Below are 15,395 nucleotides of genomic sequence, written 5' to 3' on the forward strand. Positions count from 1 at the left end.
GCGGCCCTTGCGGCGGGGGCGGGCCCGCGTCCGGAGGCCGCGCCTCCCTCCCGCCCTCCCTTCCTGAAGATGGCTGCAGAGGCGCTGGGCCAGGGCTCCCCTGGGCTGCACCCGGGCTCGGAGACGCAGGTCACCTGCCGCCGCGCCGCCTGCCCTCAGCAGTCCGCTGGGGTGCGCGCTGCGAAGGGTGGAAGGTCTGAACGGGGCCGGCCTGGTCGGAGGGGCTGGGAAGGGACGGTCGCCTAGGCTGGGCGCCAAGAAGCCTCCTGTTCTAGCGCTCCCAAGGTCCTCAGGGATGCAAAGGGGCGGCCTGAGATGCTCACAAGGCTGTGGCTCTGTGGAGCGGATGGGCAGAGACCCCCTCTGAAATCTGATGATCAGTCTCCCCTTCCCTACCGAAATGCTCACCGGCCCGCACTTGTATACAACTTTGATGCAGTTTGTTTTTTGTGTTTGTTTGTTTTGTTCATTTTAGCTCTTCAGAAGCCCAGAGACTCAAGAAATCCTTAAAAGGAAGTTCCTAACCTAGGCAGACAGTACACCCCTGCTGTGATTGGTTTCGTGCAAGAGTTAGAAACAAAACCAATACCAAGAAAGCAAGGAGACCAGCCAATATCATAGGCTGATTCATTCCTTCCTTTATCCCTCTCAATTCCTAGGTGCCAGCCTGAGTTGGGCGCTGGGTTATTAACAGTGGTAAACAAGAACAGGGCCCCCGTGGTCACGAAGACAACATCCTAATGGGAAAGCTGGTCATTAACCAAAGAAGCATGCTATTAAAGGAATCATTAAAAACTGACAAGATCTATGAGAACCTCACCCTTACGGGGGATCAGGATATAGTCTGGGAAGGTTTGCCTGAAGAAGTGTCATCTGAGCTGAGGCCTGGAGGATGACATTAGGCAAAGAGGAAAACAGCAGGTGCTAAGGGGTCTCTGCAGAAGGGAACATGATATGCCGCAGGAACTTAAGGAAGGCTGGTGTGGGTAAAGACCAGAGAACTAGGGGGAGATTATGGAAAATGGGGCTAAAGAAGGAGGCAGGGGTCGTATCATGCAGGGTTTTATAGACCCGAGGCCTTCAAACATTTTTTGACAAAGCCCACAAGGCAAAATGTTTCATGACATAGTTCGAATGCTTATAATCAGCATTGCAATTTCATATTCCTGCTCTATTCTACTTCACTTTTTTAAAAAAAGTGCTGGTGGTGACCCACAAAATTGTTTTTTGACCCACTAATGACTGATGACTTGTAGTTTGGGAAGAATATTATAAATCATGTTGGGGATTTTGATCTTTCAGTGATGGTGACACAATCCTATTTGCTTTCTAGGCAGAGACTGGTGGATTGAAGTGGCCCAGAATAAAAAAAAAAAAACACATTTTTTGAAAAAAAAAAAAAACCACATAATTGCAATAATGCAGATGAGAGATGGTGACTTGGACTAGGATGGTGGTGAGCAGGGATGGGGCCGGAGCAGCTCCCCAGGCCGGGGCCTTTACTTAATACCTTACCATGTCATCTATTTCCCCAGCGTGCCGATTGAGGAATTGAGGACCAGAGCTGTGGAGACTTGCCTAAGATGGCACAGCCAGTGAGTCCTGAGCCAGGTTTGAACCAGGTTTCTCTGATTCCCAAGCCTGGCCTCTAGCTCACAGCACATCTGTGAGATGCACCTATAGAATAGGAGACTCATTTTCTAGAGAACGCTCTTTGGAGCTTAAGAACAAATTCCTTACAGGTGTCAATGCCTAAAAATGTTGGCTAGATTTGGTTCCTGAAATGAAACCTAAATTTGTATCTTAATTTAAAAAAAAAAAAAAAAAGACATTGAGTGTGATGTCACAGGAGAGGCTAGACTGGAAGTGCCCTTTGATCTGCATGATGACCCTGGTCATCTGGTACTGGTATCTGAGTCTAGTCATCTCACTCTTTTAGACTTCAGTCCTGTCTTCTCATAGAAATGATGCCTCTCCTGGGATGCTGGGGGGATTATAGATTTTACAGGAACTTTTAGTATTCATATTCTTTTATAAGATTGATTATAGATGTTGCCCAATGTCAATTTATGATGTCAACTATAAAGAACTATATAAACAGAATGAAACAACTAGAAATCAATCCTTCTCTATGCTCTTTGAACATGTATTTATTGATATTATGGTACTTAATCATGTTAGGGTATTAATGATTCCTGTGTCTGTCTTCTATACTAAATCATACACTTCTGGGAGTAAGGGGAGTTGGTGTTTCTTTAGCCTCTTGATCCCAGTGGCTACCACTGAGTCTGGAGTGACTAGATGTCAAATATGATGATTATGTTGTATTTTAACAAATGCAAAAAATATAACACAATTATTGTCCTTTATAACTAAAGTATATAAAGGACTTTACTGTTTCTCAAAATTTCTTGACCCCTCCCCCTACCTTTGATAAGCATAAATATCTGTTCCACCTCTCCCCACCCCCTGTGGCAGATTCTAGTTTTCCCCGAGCCCCCTGTCAGTGACTGACACACATATACACGGCGCATTTGCACATCCCACAGCCAGGATGATTTTGTCTACTTTATTTTCTTTAGTTTATAGTACAAGACAATAGAGAGGTTTTTTTAATGTGCTTGCCTTCCAAAGATAAATTTGTATTTAACTTGTGCAAATTATAAATGTTCTTACCCCAAGATTCTTGAACAAACTACATAGAGGGTAGGAGTGCTTGATCTAATTATAGTATCTGCTAACTGCTCATGCCAGGGGAAGACTGTCTTTAGGAGCATCTGTATGTGCCATGCACAGATGTCCATCAGTCACTCACTGCTGTCTCTCCATTTGGTCACCTCTAGTCCCTTTTCTCTCCACTGACTCTCTTCTCACAGGGGAGAAGGTTTGAAACCAGGTCTCTGCACTCACACCCAGCCAATCCCAACATCAGTCAGTAGCCTTCAGCAAAGGCCTAAAGAGGAAAAGTAATGACTGATGTGGAATGAAATGACATTTGACATGCACTTCTGTGGTTTGGTTGGTTCTGTCCCAAGTTGTTTCAAAATATGAACTCAGCTAGACACTGTTCCCCCTGCTTCAGTGCTCTGATGACAATTGCGCCCTCACCATTACTCCTTCAACCAAGCATGCCCAGTTTTTATCCTGTCATCCCTTCCAATCCACTCTTCAGCAGGGGTGAATTCCCAGCATAAATCTGATGATGTCACCTACACTGACAGCCCTTCAGTCACTCTCCATTCATCTTAGGGTGCAGCCTGACTCCCTAGCTGACTCCATGACTCCTGAAACCTAGCCCCTCCCTCTCAGGCCCCAACTCTCACCACACCCACCTTGCCCCCCACCACAACCCCCAGCGCTAAGCAGCATTCTACTTCTTGCAATTCCATGACACCATGTAAAGCTCTCTCTTGTCCTTGAACCTTTACATCATAAACTACTTCCCTTGACCTGGAATTCTTACCACCCATTCCCATCCCTTCACTCCTTCCGTCTAGCCTTTTTATTTACAATCTGGCTATTACTTCCTCCATCACCCACCTTCCTGACAAGCATGCCCTCACCCTTCACCCACCTCCTGCCCTACGTGAGGTTAAGAGCTCCTTCTGATTGTACCTGTTAAGCCCAGTGCTTCCTCTATATCATAAATGTACCCTTCCCTCTTAGACATAAACATAGGGCCTGCTATAGAGCAAGTATCCATTACAGTGAGAAAGAAAAAACCCTCCCTCCATGAAACTTCATTTGGGTTTTCATTGCTCTAATTCATTCATTCATTCTCAGAATGTTTTTTGAACACCTACCATGAGCTAGCAATGGTGCTAGATGCTGGATATTCAGGGGAAGCAAAGCTTAGCCAGGCTCCTGCTCTCACGGCACTCAATGCCAGCACATCTCAGTGCCAGTGGGCAACCAGAAGAGAAAACAGAAGTTAACTGATCCTCTGCAAAGTACTCTGCCTTAGGCCGGGGAAGGGCAATGCAGGGGACCCTTCATGTAGCCAGTGAGTTCTGTAGCACTGACGTATGCTGGATCCAGCTCCATTCCAGCACGAGACTGACACAGACCTTTGCATTACAGAACTAGAAGTGTGATAGGGAGGAAAGACAGACAAGCAATTGCAATATTGTGTGAGAAATTCTCTGATAAGGGAGATACTGTGTATTACAGTGCGGAGAAGGAAAACATAGGCTAACCTGGGGAGAAGTTCTGGAAAGACAATGGGAATAGTGGAAAATCATAATTATGAGACGTGTTGAAACAAGGCTTGCAAAATAGAATAGTAATTAATGTCTAGGCCCCTGATGCTACTTCATTGGCTCTCCTCTCTGTAGATTTTCTAGGACTTACAAAGAATTGAGAAATGACAGGAAAGTTAACCCAAGTTGGATTACCAGGAGAGGTGAGGAAACTGATGGGTAGCTCCTATTTGAGTTAGAATGCCTGATTTAGTTTCCTAATAAAGACCAAACCAAAGAGAGCCTGCCTCAGGTGGGCGGCTCAACCACAGGTGGGAGGCAGAAGGTGGTTTACTGAGTCAAGAGAGTTGTTGATGCGTACGCAGCAGGAGGTTGAGTCATGCTTACCTGAAATTATGGGCTGAGCTGGCTTCCTTCTAGCAAAATTAAACTCTGGATGATGTTTAAAAGTCATATGAGTTGTTGTTTATGGGTAGAGAGATTCAGATTTGCAAGATGAAAAGGTTCTTGAGCTCTGTTTCACAACAATGTGAATATACTTAACACTTAAAAATGGTTAAGGTGGTAAATTTTATGTTTTGTGTTTTTTACCACATTAAAAAAGGTACAAAAAAAGGTAATACTAGGAAACTTCAGATCTCATAGAGGAAGCCCACATGCATCTACATACACATCCACTGTTCTCTCTCTCCCCACATTAACTTACACCAAAATACACCTGGCCCATAGAACTACTCAGCACTTCTGGAACATTCGACTGTCTTTTGGATGTGTATCCAGTTGTTAGGAAACTATTAATACTCCAGGAAGGAATGACTTTCCATCTTTTCATGCAGACAAGTATCTAAAATAACTTTTCTGAAACTTGTATTTGGTTGTCCCTATCTATAGGGAGAAGAGTAGAGTGGTTATGAGCTTGGAATCTGGAGCCAGACTACCTGGGTTCACAGCTGGCTCCTCTTACTGGTGTGACCTTAAGCAAATTGTTTAACCTCTCTGTGCCCCGGTTTCCTCCTCTATAAAATGAAAATAATGATAGCGCCTACCTCCTAGTCTTAAGTAATAAATATTGTAATACATTTAATTATGTATTATTTATTCTAAGACATGCATTTTTATATTTTAACATCTCTAAAATTGGCATGCATTTTACAATTGATAGATGGCATAGTTTTAATTGTCTCAGTGGTACATAAAATAACGGTGCATCTCACGATTACTAATGTCTTAGATGTGATGAAATTCAGCATACAAAGACCTTAGAAAAGTGCTTAGCACATGGAAAATACTATATAAGTATTTGACAGGTGATATAAGTATCAAATATTGATATAGCTCTTCTAACCTCATCAGAACTGATCAATATAGCTCATTTTTAAACAACTGTCCAAGATGATGACAATGGTAAATAATGACATAATTGTCCTCATTTTCCAGGAAAGAGAGATACTGCTCTTAAGATCTGGCTTAAAGTTGAAGATTTCTAGTATCCATCCCTGTGTCCTGGCCAAGATCTCAGAAAGAGAATAAAACTGACAGCCACTAAGATGTGGATACTCTGGACAGGCAATTTGGTGTCCCCTTAGACTAATATTCTTTACCTAGATATTTACTGGAGAGACTGAGTGCTCAGAGAATGGCAGAGAAGTAGGGTCTCTGATGGTGCACTCAGCAATCCAGCGTTGACCCCAAACGTGCATATACCAGGGAGAAAAACAAAAGCCCTACCGTTAACTGATTACCCTTCTCAGGAGGACAGTGGCCACCTGGCTACTTAAGAAATCTTTTTGGAGATTTTACACACTTCCCCTAGTGGCTAATCAAATTATTGTTTTCAATCAGATACAGTATTCTTCCTAAGAAGAGATTCCATAAATATATTTTAAACAATATCATCACATTTCCAGTGGTGCTAAGGTGACCCTTGTAGACTGGTTCCTTGAGCAACTCCCCATCTGAATTCAGCCCAACTTCTGGGCCCCCCAAAAGGTTTATTTAGCTGATAGTCATGCAGATGCAAGTGAATGCTACATATTAGAAAGGAATTAAAAGGAGCATCCCTGGCATATTATTTCTTACTCATTGCATGCTCCATTTTATAATACATTTAACTGTCAATACAAGAGTGCAGAACATTGAGTTTTAAACCTCTGCGTTTTAATTTTTAAATTTTTGCTTATTTTTAATCTAAGATAAATTTATATGATTTTATATTAAGAAAGTTTAAATTCTTCTAGGTAAAAAAGGAAACTTCAGTGCTATTAAATTGTTTGTAATGGAAAGGAAAAGTAGACAAGTAGAATGGAAAATTCTGTACATGGTATGATCACACTGTCCAAACACATGCAATGGACAGAGACCTGAGAAGAGTTATTAGGTTGGTGCAAAAGTAATTGCGGTTTCAGCCCATGAATTTGCAATCATTATAATTAGGCTCAAACACATCTTTATTAATCAAAATAGGAACCATGACAATCAACACCTTTTTGCCAATGAGAAATAAGTTTGTTTATTCCTGTAGTGTAAAAATCCATGCTTCAGGATTCCACAAATTCTTGGAAAGCATTTTCTGCATCCTGCTGGTTGTGGAAATGTTTTCTCTGCAAAAAGTTATGGAGATGCTTGAAGAAGTGGTAGTCGGATGATGAGAGGTCAGGTGAATATGGTGGATGAGGCAAAACTTTGTAACCCAATTCGTTCAACTTTTGAAGCACTGGTTGTGCAACATGCGGCTGGGCGTTGTCATGGAGAAGAATTGGGCCCTTTCTGTTGACCAATGCTGCCTGCAGGTGTTGCAGTTTTCGTTGTTTCTCATCGATTTGCTGAGCACACTTCTCAGACGTAATGGTAATGGTTTCATCAGGATTCAGAAAGTTGCAGTGGATCAGAGCAGCAGCAGACCACCAAACAGTGACCATGACCTTTTTTTGGTGCAAGTTTGCCTTTGGGAAGTGCTTTTGAGCTTCTCCATCCAGCCACTGAACTGGTTGTCGCTGGTTGTCATATATAATCCACTTTTCCTCACATGTCACAATCCGATGGAGAAACGGTTCGTTTTTGTTGCATACAAGAAGAGAAGATGACACTTCAAAATGATGATTTTTTTGATTTTCAGACAGCTCATGAGGCACCCACTTATCAAGCTTTTTCACCTTTTCGATTTGCTTCAAATGCCGAACGACCATAGAATGGTCGACCTTGAGTTCCTTGGCAACTTCTCATGTAGTTGTAAGATCAGCTTTGATGGTTGCTCTCAATTGGTTGTCCACTTCCAATGGCTGGCCACTGCACTCCTCATCTTCAAGGCTCCCATTTCCTTTGCAAAACCTCTTGAACCACCACTGCACTGTACGTTCGTTAGCAGCTCCTGGGCCAAATGCGTTGTTGATGTTGTGAGTTGTCTGCGCTGCTTTACAACCCATTTTGAACTCAAATAAGAAAATCGCTCCAATTTGCTTTTTGTCTAACATCATTTCCATAGCCTAAAATAAATGTAAAATAAACAGCAAGTAATAAGTCATTAGCGAAAAAACATAAAGCAAGAAATGTGCATTAAAATGATGTATAACATAACCACATTTACTTAAGAATGTATTCCAATATCAAATGGCAAATGTGAACAATGCTAACACTGCAATTATTTTGCATCAACCTAAATAATTATTTTTGAGTGAGAGGACAAGTAAAATTACTTTATTCCATTTTTCCATATTTAAAATTTTATACATAAATTATATTTTTATGAGAAAAAACACTTTTTAAAGTTAAATAATATTAAATTCAGTTGAAGTTTGGAAACCACTGTCAATTTACTAAGTATAAACTATAGAAAAACTGCCCCGAGGATTTCCTTTTCACTATGGTTCATAGATCACCCATGAATGAATTCATTCTTCTTATGATGCAAAATGAAATGGAGGTCCTGGTAAAATAAGGAGACCAATAGCCACCTTCTCCAGATGTGGATAAACTGCCTGGCTTGGCCCCACTGCTTAACGCCTGTTGATATTACTTAGTGTTGTTGAAGACAACAGTCTGCTCAATGCATACAAGAGGTTCGGTCTCTGCCATGAGGCTCTCCCTGTTTACATGAAGTAGTGGTTCTCTTTTCTCTGAATACTGATTTATTCATTCAGCAAATACTGAGTGGACCTCGGTGGGGCAGGCTCAGGGCTAATTGCTGGGGACACAGAGTGAATGAAACAGTCTCAGCCCTCCTGGAACCCACAGTCTAAGCTTTCTACCAGGTCATCTCTATTTCCAACACAGAACTTAAAACATTTATTTCAGAAATCTATCTGCTGAAGTAGTCATTTCATTTTAATTACTTATGAATTAAAACAATTGCTATTTATTTTTATCACTAGAAAAAAATTAAGAAAAACGGTCTTATTTGTAAGTCTATATATGTCTGTCTTAGTCCACATGTAACAGCATCAGGGAATTATAAAAGAACTCTAAAAGTGCAGACAAATGGGTGAAAGCACAGGTTTTGGCATCTGGAGGCTTTGATTTAAATATAAGCTCTGCCGATTATAAGCTGTTTGAGATCTCAGAGCCTTAAGTCCATCTGTAAAATGGGAAGACTAATACCTACCTCCTGACATGTCTCCGGACATGAGAATGAAATGAGATAATCAATGCAAAGCACCTGACCTATAGCAAACTTAATAAATTCTAGTCCTTTCTTCCATCTCTGTAAGGAGGTGGCCAGACTTTCATTTAGGAAAAAATCATTTACAATTATGAAAATCAGGAATTTGCAAGACAAGTATTTTAGGTCTCTGGTTTCTATTTTCAGAAAGATTAAACTCAGTTTATAAACTGGCTAGCTGCAGGATTCAACCTGACAATTCGATTCCAAATTGAGATAGCACCTTTAAACCACAGAACATTTCCAACACAACCCTCTGTCTGAGACCAAAGACCCTTGATCCATTGCCTTTGATCAAATCTTAGGCAGTTTTCTCCCATCCAGGTACTAAGCAGGCCAGACCCTGCTTAGCTTCGGAGATCAGACAAGATCAGGCACATTCAGGGTGGTATGGCCATAGACTTAGGCAGCTTTCTAATGCACCAGGACTGGGATTACTCTGGGCAGAAAACGCTCGTTAAGAACAATGTCTGTTACCTCATGGTGATGTGTAGGGGGTGACAGAGACAGATAGACACATTCTCTACCATGGTGCACAACATTAACTGCCAGAAGAGTTCAGACAACTAAATGAAATTTGGGGGAAAAAAATCACATTGGCAGATATTAAGAAACACTTAAATTATCCTGTAGAAGTGCAATGAAAGCATTCTGAAGATGAGGGAGTGGGAAAGAAAAATCCCAGTGATTCCAGCTTAGACCCAGGAGGGTCATAGTTTGTACCCACCCTCCTCTGATTTGTCTAAAAAGACTTTATTGACAAAAACAGAAAGCAGCAGAAAGAACCATGACAGTGAAGTATCTACTAATCCCCTCGGCTTGCTACCTGGTTCCCCTGGGTCCTAATTCTGGCCACTAGTGGTGACTGTATGACTTGTCATTTTCACCACAGACCTGGGTATTATTGCTTTGTCCCAATGAAGATGCCTCCTCTTGGTACTTCATACTCTCTCTCCTCCTCCCCCAAGAGCTCTGCCTACATTTCCAATGGCACCTAGACAGCACTCAGTTCCTGAGTCTCTCACAGGCCTGTCCCCCTCATCTTGCCCAACGCAGTGTGAGTCCCCGTCCCTTGCAGCAAGTTCTGATAGTAAAGTCACTGGGCATTGGAGGCCTTTGTCTTTGGATTATTAATCTGCTCCCCATGTACCCAGGACTCAACAATGAAGGCATCTGTTGCAAATCTAATATTAGCAACAAACACAAGTCACATCATCTTGTATAAAAAGAATATTGAGGGAGAAACATTTGGTCACTAAGCAGAGACATGGCAGCATTAAACAAGGAGCTCTGTCAAATGCTGGGGCTGTCTATTATTCAGAGTAGGGAGGAGAGGAGGGGAGGGAGAAGACAAAAGAGTATAAACCTTCCTTTCTTTCCTTCTGTTCTGCTGTCCCAGGGAAATAAACATACTCTGCACAACTCCTACAGTATCTGGCCCCAGGTCAAGCATAGAGGTCCACTGTGACCTTAGAAGGACACACAGAGGACTTGGGTGGTGCCGTCAGCAACAGCCATGCTTGGGCCTGGGCATCCGGAGGGCGTGCCTTTGGCGGAGGATCTACCGAACTGACAAGTCCAGAACAAGTCACCTGAATTAAAAACTCTTGGCCACATAACTCAGAAGACTCCAGGTGTTTTGCCTTTTCTACCAGTGCCAAAGTAGACTGAGATCATTTAGGTTAGTCACCAGGCTTGAGGAACCCTTCCAACCCAAATGGGCTGTTTAGAACATGGGGCATGTTTCAGAGGTCAATGAGTGGACCAACTGTGGCCTCTAGAAATGTTTTATTTGGCCAGCAAGGCTTCTAACTTTTTTGAATGAGCTGCCAACATTGAAAAATCTGAAGATTTTCTATAAAATTTCAAATTTCTAGCTTCTCTTGAAAATTCAAAAAGTGGCAGCCACATGACCCTCATTCCCACATAACAGCAGTCAGCTGCCCCCACCCCCGAGTCCTTGGCCTGGTGATGAGGCTCGAGGCATTGTCCTGACAGCAGCACCCACTTAGAGAACTGGCCTGAGCATGGTGGGAATTTGGATTTTCCACCAGGGGCCAAGCAGGGGTCTCACATAAGAGGTCGAGAGATCTCTGGTCGGGTTTTCTCCAACCAAGCAAGCTCTGGGTGCTCTGAGCAGTGAGCAGGAGTGGAAGAAGCAAGAAGGATCCCATTCAAGGAAACACTAACATCCACTTCAGAAAGGCCAAGCCCCATCAGCACAGGGACTTGAGAGACGCAGGCAGCCAATGCTGCTTGGATGCTGTGAACTGCAGCAAAGAGAAACGGAAACGTTGGCCCACAAGCCTGCATTGAGCCTTGTCACGTGTCCTGCTAGCTGGAATGAAAACTGGGGAATGATGGGGGTGGGGAGAGAAGAATGTGCCCTCTTCGTGTCCCTTTGTACTTCTACTTCCTTTTGGGCCTGAAAAGAAGGAAAACAAACCAGAACTCTCACTGGCAGTTGCTAAAGAAGCTAAATTCCCATCCTCCCCGGCAGCCTAACTCTGCATTGGCCCAATGCTAGATGAGTGGTTCTCAACCTTGACTGAACGTTAGTGTCACCCAAGGAGCTTGTAAACTCTTGTACTCCAGCCAATTAACACAGAATTTCTGGGGAATGGAGGCGGGGAGGGAGCCTGGACATCAGTATGTTTCAAATACGATTCCAGTGGGAAGTCAAGTTTGAGAACAAATTTGCCAGAGCAGTGTTCTCAAACTTAAACTTGGCCATGACTCACCTGGGGATCTAATGAAAAACTAAAAACACAGATCTGAGTCATAGGTCTGTGCTGGAGCCCGAGCCTCTGCATGTCTAACAAGCTTGCAGGTGATGCCCAGACCATAGGATCCTGGTGATGCCCGGGCCATGGGATCCTGGTGATGCCCGGGCCATGGGATCCTGGTGATGCCCGGGCCATGGGATCCTGGTGATGCCCGGGCCATGGGATCCGGGCCCACACTTTGAATGGCAGAGAGCTAGGGCCCTTTCACTTTCTCCTCTTTTCAAGTACTTCAGTAGGGAAGACTGCAGGCCTGTCACCTGTAAGTCTGAAAGTAACAATAGTAATTACAATAAACGTAATAATATTACTATTAATATAGTAAAAATAGCTAATAATAGAAAACAATAATAGCTAGACTTTGTCATTTCTTCCTGCCAAACACTGCTCTGAAGTTACACTTGTTTTTATATTGAGCAAGAAGAGGTGAAATAATTGCTTGTTCTTACCTTAAGCTGGTTACTATGCAAAGTGTTGAACTTATAATAGCTTATTTCATCCTCACAACCACCCTTATTGTGGTGGGTTCTGCTAGCATCATGTCCATTTTTCGGAAGAAGCCGCTGAGCACACAGAGGTAAACAGCTCACGTGGTTTATAAGCACAGAGCTGGGGTTAAACACAGGGTGGGTGTGTGAGTGTTCTGATAACGGCTCTGCTGCCCTATCTCTCAGGCAGCTGGAGCCTCAGAGCTGTGACTCGCCGGCCCACGGTCACGCTGATGGTAGAGCTGAGCTGCCAGTCTCCGCGGGCTCTATGCTCCAGACTGAGCTCTTGGGAGAGAAATGAATGATGTATACAGAGTGCTAGCTGGGGTTCTTGGCACACATCGTAGACCCTCATAATGTAGTGACCGTGTTTCCCATTCCCTTTGCCCTCCTTCTTTTTACCTTTCTCCTAAAGTATGAACTTCAAACAAGAAGTTTGGGGGCTGTCTTAGTCAGCTCCGGCCTCAGTAACAACGTACCATAGACTGGGTGGTTTAAATAACAAACATTCTTTGCTCACAGTTCTGGAGGCTGGAGAGTCTGAGATAAGGGTGCCAGGATGGTCGGGCTGTTGGTGAAGGCCCTTTGTCTGGTTTACAGACAGACATCTTGCTATATCCTCACATGGCAGAGAGAGAAATCGCTCTTGTGTCTCTCCTTTCAAGGGCATTAATCTCACTCCTGAGGGCTTCACTCTCATGACCTAATCACCTCCCAAAGGTCCACACCTGCAAATGCCATTACACCGGGGATTAGGGTTTTAACATAAGAATTCTGGTAGGACATGTTCAGTCCACAGGCAGGGGGAGTAGATAGTGGAAAGAGAGAGTGGCGCATATGAAATAGAATTTAAATGACCCTACTCCCTAAAGGAGCCAAGGAATGTCAATGGAATGGGCAGAGCCAAGGGAGGGATTTGCAATAAGCCACACCTACTCCCTAGACTGAAGCAGCCAATGGGGTGACCCATGCCCCTGCAGGCTCCTCCTGTGCCTGGCAGACTGCAGGGAAAGCACTGTAAGTGCCTTAGGCAGTCATCACTCCCAAGAAGGGTGGTCTGTGTCCATTTTTCAGGCATGATTGGGAAAAAGTGATCAAGAGGGCTGCTGTGAGCCTGGGAATGGACTGAAACAGCTCTGAGACCCCATATGACTTTGGTCCTGGACTTGAGGCTGACTGCTACCAACGGAAGATACATTTCTCCAGGGACTCTAAAACCAGCCATGTGGGGAGAGCCTGGACATTGCTATGATTTCACAGAAGCTGTGGCATGGTGAAACTGCCTCATTGCTTGTCTATGTCTCCATCCAAGCAGACAGTAAGCGCCATCTTATGGTCTATCCTTAGCATCTGGTACAGTGCCTGGCACGGAGAGAGTGCTTACTTAACAATATTTGTTGAATGAATTAATGAAAGTCTCTTATTGGAATATGAGAAACAGAGTTTGTTCTCTGGTTCTTTAAGTTATTTCAATCCCTTGCTTAGAACTGGATGCTTTATTTAAAAAAAATAATTAATGAAAGTAGTAGTGCTGTAATAGAGACTATTGTTTTATTTTAGTTGCTTTTTATGATGTTAGCTCTTTTTTTCATTTCTATCGATAATTTCAGGTCATTTATTCATTGAGTCCTCACTGTATAGAAAAAAAGAAGAAAGACAATAACTAATTGTATTAATCGGATTTAATCAATGAGCTAAACTGTAGCTAAAATAAAGTACTTAGGCTCCTAGATGATCATGTGTAAGTATTAATATAGTCCAGGTGATACCGTCACAAGAGAGGCAAGGTTAGACCACTTGGTTCCTAAGGAGTTTCTTAAGTAGGAGAAACTTATTCAGCAGAGCCTTTACATTCACAAGAAATGGATCCTGGGGTCTTTGCAAATTCCTAATCCTAGTGCTTTTCTAAATATTATCCTTACTTGGAGCCAGGATTTTCTGACACATAGCCTTAAACTCCAAATCTACTGCCTGTTGGACTCTCACACCTGATCTCTCACCTGGTAGCTGTTTTTCCAGGGAATTTCTGCTGCAGACTCCCCAGAAACTACGTGTCTCCTTCCTTCACACTAGCTTCATATCCCTCTGCATTATTCAAATATGAGCCTCAGCAAAATTCCAAGGTATTGACTGCATGCACATGCTCCTACCTCAGGGCATTTGCACGTGTTGTCCCTCTGCCCAAATGATGCTCCACTCCCATGTCCACAGGCACACTCAAGGACCACATCCCCCCAGGGGCCTTCGCTGACCAGCCTATCAGATAAAGCACCTCTGTTACTCTCTAACCCCTCACTCTGCTTTATTTTTCCTCGGAGCCCTTATGACTACTTGACGTGTGATTATATGTCATTCTTTATATTCAGAATATAAGCTCCAAGTTGAAACCTTATCTTTTTTGCTGTTGTGTCCCTAATTCCAAGAACAGTGCCTGGTACACATAGGTTTGCAATAAACATTTATCGAACAAACAAATGCATGAGTGAATAGCCCTGAAATACATAGACAGATACAAAATGAATCTTTTAAGAAGAGGCCTTGAGCAATGGGACAGAGAAAAAGATTTTGATGAGAGCAGGAAGAGATGCTATCTGAGGTCTACAGGCCTGGATGTGGTCCTTTTTTTGGGCAGAGAGCCCTGAGCAATTAGGACACAGGGTACTGGTGCCGGGATATTAGAGATGGCGTAAGAAAATGAAGAAACCCAACAAGACAAATATCACGTTTTTGTACGGGAGCACCTCCAGTGCTGACAACCTTCGCCTGCAGTACTCAGTTCTGCTCTTTTGTCCTGCCTGAAATTGCTTGTCTCATAACATCTAGGACTGGCTGAGGATAGTGAGAAGGGCCTCCAGGTATTAGCCCGGTGGTCACTGCAGGTCAGTGGCATTGGGAACAAGGGTATGTTAGGGACCTCAGTCTGACAGTCTGGTGAGCAGCTGGAGCGAGGGGCTGTTCCTCACCGGGTTCTGTTCAACTCAGGTTGCTTTCCTTTCCACATGTCTCTGCGGCCAATTCCTAGCAACTGTTTGTGGTTTTCTGTTTAAAATGGTGATCGGCAACACAAACATTGAAGGGAAAAAAGAAAAAATGAAAAAAACTTTGAATCCATATATGGCCACAACCCCATGAAATAAATATATTGGGGTGAAGTTATTTCTAAGTGTCTGGAAAGGACTGCTTAAACACACAAAATAAGTTAGTATAATGGTTAATCTTGTGAATCATTCAGTGTGGCCAGGTAGTCAGACAAAACTCACACCAAAAATTT

The sequence above is a fragment of the Eulemur rufifrons genome, chromosome 6 (assembly GCF_041146395.1).
Source record: "Eulemur rufifrons isolate Redbay chromosome 6, OSU_ERuf_1, whole genome shotgun sequence".
Lineage (NCBI taxonomy): Eukaryota > Metazoa > Chordata > Mammalia > Primates > Lemuridae > Eulemur > Eulemur rufifrons.